At 37.7% G+C, this 7,378-nt stretch overlaps 1 protein-coding gene across 35 annotated transcripts in view; it reads left to right on the forward strand.

Annotated features, from left to right (window-relative positions):
- ZBTB20 (zinc finger and BTB domain containing 20) overlaps positions 1-7,378 on the forward strand; it is a 771,855-nt gene that overhangs the window by 395,474 nt on the left and 369,003 nt on the right. The gene's annotated exons all lie outside the window — the stretch shown is intronic.

Genomic DNA, 7,378 nt, shown 5'->3' on the forward strand with positions numbered 1-7,378 from the left:
AATAGTTGCTTTATGTTTTCTCTTTTAAGGAATAAGGAGGGGAAAAAAAATACTTCCCACTCGAAAATATTTGGAGCTGTCTTCAGCCTAGAGCTGATCATTTTAGCTGACTTGTAAACCCCACAAGAGTTAACATTTTATAAGGGAAACAATGACACAATCTTAATTACAATGAGTCTGGCAGCAACATTCCTGTTATCCAGGGACCTCTTTCTCATGTCCAAGTTCCCTTTTTAACCTCCTCAGACTTCACTTTCCGTGTGGCTGCAATTTTTGTATGCAGCTCTTTCTGACTTTTTTTTTGGAATTGAGAGAGTTTGGCCAGTATCATGAAGCCACATTAAGCCGCTCGGATTTCTCTGGACCTTCTTCTGCTATGCCATAATCACTCCGAAAATAGTTGTATCTCTGGAATGGAAAGAAAGAACAGGGAAAAGAAAGGTGACATGGTGAAGTGGAAAATGAGTGGTCTGGAGATTGTGAGCTTTGCTCTCCATCTGATGAGATTCCTGTGACATAGGCTGCAGTCTCATTGACAGGGCTGGGATCTAGACAGCCGCAGTATCCTACGGCAAAGCCTACACGTCGTCAGTATGTTCTTGCAGATTTTATTTTTTAATTTGAGTATATGCCAAAAGCCTATTTATTGTATAATGTTTAAAGTTTTTCTTCCTTTATGACTTCTGAGGATTTCAAAGCACATTAACAAAACAATAATTTTTATGAGGAAGAGTTATAAATAAAAGTTGGAGAAAAAGATGCAAAGTGAGAGAAAGGGAAGAATTTGAGGTCAGGAATGCGCATAAGTGAACTAGAAACAGAGTTAAAAGTGACTCTATCCAAGAGCCAAAGAATAAAAGGGAGAATGGAAAGAGGAGGAAAGATTAAAGATAAAAAATGAAGTATAAAATAGCTTTAAGGTGAACATTGTTACATAATGTAGGATTCCTTATCTTATAAAAGAATCTTTTCAAATCTTTCTCTGTGGCATTTAAAATTAGATTCATCCTGAAACTAATATTATGGTATATGTAAACAAATAGGAATTTAAATATAAACTTGAAAAAGAAAAAAAAAGCCAAAAAATAAAATAAAATAAGATTCAGTTTATACATTATTAACTTATTCTATGCTATGGAGAAAGAAACTGGGAGCTTTAAACACTGGTCCCAGCTTTGTCTCAAAATATATATCCCTGAGAAGATTACTTTCTGAGCTTCAGAATCTTCATGAATAGAATGAGGGATCCAGGCAAGTGCTCATTCATTTTTTAGAATCCATGAAATGAAATAGCATGTGGGATGGTTTGTCAACATACTTCCAGGATGCTTATTTAAGGAAGTTGCTGAATTTGATTAGATCATATCATTGATCAAAGTTAAACAACAACAACAACAACAACAGAACTTTTAAAGGTTTTGGCTGAAATGTATATGCCTCGTCCTAGATGAATTAGCAAGATGGTAGCCCCACGATTTAAAAATTACTATGGCTGCCACTGCCAAACACGCTTTTAGTTAGTTGAATCTTCAACTGGAATTTTTGAGAGATTGGCCATGCAACTTTTCCTCTAAAGGTCTCATTCACCAATTCACTGAAAGATGGCATTTCTGACTTTCTAATCCAGAATTTTTTTTTTCTTATAAAACTCCTGTTTAACCAAGAAAATGGAAATCAGTACATTCTTGGTTGCCCTGCTATTAATTTAAATTTGCATAACCTAATCAAAACTCAACCTGCCTTGCCCTTCAACAAAAAGCTATATTCTCTCCCATTACTAAATGGCTACATTCTTCTCAGTATTTTTTAAAAGATGAATTATGTTGATGTCCCATGACTTTTCCTTTAGAATGTGTCCCTGGAAATTAAAATGGACTTTTCTGTGCCCAAGACTGAAATGAAAAATAGTCCAAAAGGGCTAGTGGAAATGAACACAAAACTTTGCTGATGCTATCAGCATTATAATTTTTGTTAAGTTTTTTTCCAATAAAATGGAACTGAACTCAACTGTCCCCAAATAACTGTCTGATACTTCCTCTACACCATCATTTTGTGTCTACAGATAAACGATAGAGTAATACAGCTTAAGATTTCCTGTAAATCATGGGAATATGTTTTTCTGAGGCTTTCCTAGCTACTTGTCTTACAGAGATGTTTCTCCCATCATCATTTTGGTGTTTCAACAAATACTTGCTGAGCACAGAGAATGTGCCAAGCGCTGTGCTAGGTGCTCAACACACAACATCGATTATTAAAGCATCCCTGACAAATGGATGAGTAGGCATCTGCTTAATATTTAATACGCTGAACTGGGTGAAAAGAGATGATTGGATGATCAGAAATGATGTGATTTTGGATTGTACTTTCTTTTGGATATGATTTTTCCTAGTCACCATTTACAAACCCACATTCAGGAAGGAAACAAGCTGCCTGTCCTGCCCTTGAGCTGCCTGCTAATAAAGAGAACTTCTATTTCTCTTCCTCACCTTACTAGTTGTTCTCAGCCATAGTAGGGCACTCAGGCACAGGAAGGTCCCGTGCCTAGCAGCAGAACCAACTTCACCCTTACTTGCTGGCCTGTGATCTGGGAACTCACGGTACGGCATGGGAAACACTGAGGGCTAGGAATGTCTATCATCGTCCTGATCAAAAGTTAAATTTTAAGTGCTCTCCATGGGCATAATGTAAGAAATTACTTAAATTTCTTTTTCAAGTGTTGTTCATCAGTTTAGAATCTTTCCTCATTTTGCCCATTTCTCTTTGATTATCCTGTATTAGGCAGCTCTGTGTAGCCAAATAATTTGTGGCCTATCTTCTTCCAAAGTAAAATAGTGACATTTTCAAAGATTTCTAAGTGCATTCTTCAGGCAATTTTTAAAAGGATATGGGTAAGGTAGAACGTGTTTCTCTTTGCCTTGTGTGTCTTTCAAATAGTATTTGCGACTAGGTAAACTAGTTGGACTGTCGCATCGGCTATCACAGATACGGAGTCACAAATGCATAGAGAGAATGATAAATAGGTGCATACGGAGAAGTCTGACAGTCGAGTGGAATTGCTTTCAAGTAATTTGACACATTAGTACTTTCAGACATTCACCTGCCAGTAATCCTCATTAGAAATAAGAGTGGAATATTGGGGTCACTAGCTCAAAGTCCATTTTTCTGAGATCTGAACAATAACCAGAAGTCAGAGCTCAAGGGAATAGGAACGAAACTGTCCTAGGCTTTAGAACTGTTTCTCTAAATGAGCTCTTTCTCTCTTTCCTCTGTTCCTCCTTTCTCCTCCCCGCCGTTCTCTCCTTTCTTTTTCCTCCCTCCCCCTCTCGTTCCTTTCTTTTTAGTGCTATGAATTCATTAGATGGCATAGTGTAAATCAATAGTAAACGCTACCCGCCTACTCTGTACTCAGTTACGCAACATCACATAACCGGTACACAGAGACAAAAAGGGAAAAAGCACACACAGCCTTTACATTCAAAAGCTCTTGCATAATTTTACTTTTCCACAGCCAAAAAGAAAAAAAAAAGGAAATAACAGATGGGGAAACTTACAGTTTTTTTTTTCCCTTTTCTCAGACTGTTGAGGGAGTTAGTTAACATCCGTGGCCATTTCTAGTTGCCCTAGGCTGCAGCAAAACATCCCATAATTGTCAGTGACTTTAAAACAGGATTTTGTGACCCTCCATGATGTGGCGAATTTTCAAGTAATATAAGACTGAAGTTATTCTGAGGTGTTTAATGCTGACTTGGTTTTTACTTGTTTTGTGAAAAATCAACAACATTTAAAGTATGAAATGAATTTTAAAATAGAGAATAAGGAAGACGGCTGTGTGTGTGTGTGTGTGTGTGTGTGTGTGTGTTTTCATTTGAAATGTATCCTGATGTAATATTTATGTAAAAAGCCAGTTATATAAACCCTGTCTTTCTCTCGCCTTTTACTTTGGGGGTGTAAAAAGCTCTAATTTTTTTTTTTTCTTTTTCTCGTGACAAACTCCAAAGTCTTAATGATACAGAAAACATCTAGATGCTATAGCACAGACACTTAATTCAAACTCCCTATAGAATTCATCCCCTAGACAACAGTTCCACTTAGGAGCCTGTAGTTTCTGGAATTTTCATTTAGAACTTTCTGTCACACTCTTCCCTGGCACAGGGAATTCATTGCACCACCTTTAAGTCTCTTTGTCCATTTGTAGCTGATCACCCTTTCCCACACCCCCACTTTTTCACCAGAATAGCCCCCCTCCCAGCCTAAGTGGGAACACCATGAGATTTGTCTGAGGTCTATCAGTCTTCTGTCCCTGTTTATAATATTTTATTTCATTTAACAGACTGATGTCCTGCGGGAATCAGATATGCACCTGATGAGGGACGTTGGAGGACTTTTGGTTTTGTTTTATGCTTCCTTTGTAGTTTCTGGCTATTGAATGGTCATAAAATGGGCGCACAGGACTAGGCACTGTTGGGTATCTGCTAGAGAAAGTAAGATCAGGTGTGTGAGGGGTAGTGCTGGTGGTAGTTCCGGTCATATTCTTTCGTAACGCAATCCGAGACGGGGAGGCAAGGAGATGAATCTCCTTGTACTGGAGGTCAGGAACATTCCTTCAGGTCATACTCTTTTCCTGGATAGAAAAGCCAGATGAAATTGGTTCATTTGGTTTTACTGAAGGTAAGAGCTGAGTGTTCTTCACTTTTTTAAAAAAAGATTTTGGCTATGTCCTAGTTTGTTTACCTTTCACTTACGCGTTAGCTATTAAATTAAGGATTCCCTTTGTATGGAAAAATCTGGTGCATAAAGACAAAAATCAAAGCCAGAAGAGTTCTATCTGGTTTTTAAGGTCTCATTGCCTCAATGTGTGTCTCTCTCTCAACAACCGAGTGATTAAGAGTATTGGGATTATCATGTCTCTGTATGTGTGATGACATGGGGACATCTTTAGTTGTCTTAATGAATAATAAGTAAGCTAGTATATACTTTTTAAGTATTTTATCAGTATGCTTCTTGGTTTTTTTCTTAAGAGGATCTATAGCTCAGGTAGATTTGTTTGTGGGAAAAATAAGGAAAGTTGATCAGAATACTCTGGTCTTTCACCAGGAAATCATATTCCTATGTATACATTTTCTGAGTGTCCCTCTCCATGTGTTATGGCTGAGTTTGGATTCCAGGATGCAATTCTGTATGTATATACCTGCATCATGTAAAATACCATACTTTATAATACAACTTGAATACAATTGATGATTATTCATCTGTAACCAAGCACTTATTTTTGGGGGGCAGTTCCATATACAGGGAGTCATTTTGTGCATCCTGATTTTCAAATGGGTTGCCTGGATTTAAAAGAAAACTTAGAACACTTTAGATAGAGCATTTTCTTGGTTGTCAAAAAGAGTTGGAGGCATGCGTTATAAAACAAATAGAGGAAAATGTCTTCAAGTAAAATATCTTTGAACTTTTTTTCTGCCCGTTTCTCAGAATAGCTTCTGTTTTCATCTCGATGGGTTTTTACACTCTCTGAACCATACTTAGGGCAGAATTGACCTTTCAGCGTCCGATGGCTGCCAGCTGATTCTGGTCAGCCCTCATTTTCAGTTGTAACCAGGACCCCGGAAACATATAGGCTACTTCTAGTTTTTCTTTGGTAATGTGGGATCCAGGCTTTGAAGGGCCGGCAGGCCTAAGCTTTCCGTTCCCAGGGCATCCAAGAAGGCAGGGAGAGTTTTAAACAGTTTCTAATTTTTCAGAAGTCCTTCATACCTCTTTCAGCCTAGCTTCTCCTCACTGTTGGAAGTAGTAACAGGTATTTTTAAATGTTGCGACATGAATCTAAGCCACTGACTTACCTTACCGAGCAGAATTACTCCAGTTGTGCCTAGCATATAGTAGCCCCTTCATAAATATTTTACCACGTTTTCGTGAGCTTGTGAGGAACCTTCCATGGTTGTTCCTTCACAGTGCTTATGCAGGTGAGCAGTAAGCCTTGAGAGGAAAAAAGGGGTAAGATGAAATCAGATGCAGTGCTCTTCAGGTCCCAGCAATGGACAGATCACCCCATTTTATAAGAAAGCCCTTATTATCCTGTCTCTGTCTTTATAAAAGTAACAAATCACAGAAGGCAATTTTATGTTTCCTAGAGGTCTTTTTCAGTGGTCAGTGCTGCAAAGAACAGTGGATCATTTTAAAAAACATAATTTTTGGCAAGCTGCTTTGGTGGTCCTCATTACGTTTCATATGCAAATGTGTTAGGAACTTCAGATTCTGGGTCTCAAACATACTCCTTTTGCCCTTTGCCACAGGATCCTTTGAATCTTGGCTTTTCTCATTTTCCCTGACTGTTGTGTTTTAGACTCCTTTTATCTATGTAAGTGTTAAGATGATGACTATAGACAAATTTATATAAAGTTCTTCCTTTACATGGAGTTTCATTACTTTTAGTTACAATAATTCCGGATCTTTCTAAATCAGTTTTGACTTCAGTTAGTTATGCTGGTTATTTACAAGGCTTCATTCTGGTGGTGATATTAGGGGTGGGAGGTGATCTCCGGTAAACCATCTATGGCTTCTAAATTATAAAAGCAGTGAAAAGACAAACACGTAGAATTATTGATAGACTGCTGCTCGTTAGGCAAGCAGTTTTTAAAATGCAGATTATATAATATTGGGGGATTTTGTTGCTCCACAGTAGAAGCTTTTTAAATGTTAATTTGGGGGTTGTTTTGTTGCTCTGTGACTTAGCATAAAAGGTTTTGGTTTTAAAAGGTTTCAGTTCAGTCATTCATTTGTCTTACAGGACTTGGAATATAATACTATACATTTATTTATACTCATGAAGGAGAATAAGGCCAGTAACTCACAACTCATGAAACCAGGGGTAAATAATCCATAACTTGTTCTCCCACCATTGCCACAATATTTATATCCAGAACACAAGTAACAAACAACCAAAAACAAGAAGAAACCAGTTTGTTTTTATTTATAAAATGTTTAATCAAAAGTACAGTAAAGTTCAAATGGAGCTGCAAATCCTGGTGGTTCACAATGGTTTGATTTATTTTTTCAAACAGACCATGGATAATTAACCATAAAACATAACTTTCCCAATACAAGTTACAGTGAATTGCAAAAGTGGGCAGCAAGTCATTCACAACTGGTTGCAACTGGTTCGAGCCCTTAAAGCTGAACATGCAAACAGCTGTCCATGCAGCTTTCCCAGTGCACACTTGTATGTTCCCTCCTAAAAGGAAGTCTCCTTTACTCTCTGTAGGGTATCACTGAGTCAGCGTCCCAAGGTGTGAAGTGAATGGGTTATTTTCCATGATCACTGTGTTGTCACGCATTTATTAAATGCCCAACATTTATGATATTCTTTTCATTTCAG

Source organism: Ursus americanus, chromosome 4, assembly GCF_024610735.1.
Source record: "Ursus americanus isolate L20-20 chromosome 4, mUrsAme1.1.p, whole genome shotgun sequence".
NCBI classification, from domain to species: domain Eukaryota; kingdom Metazoa; phylum Chordata; class Mammalia; order Carnivora; family Ursidae; genus Ursus; species Ursus americanus.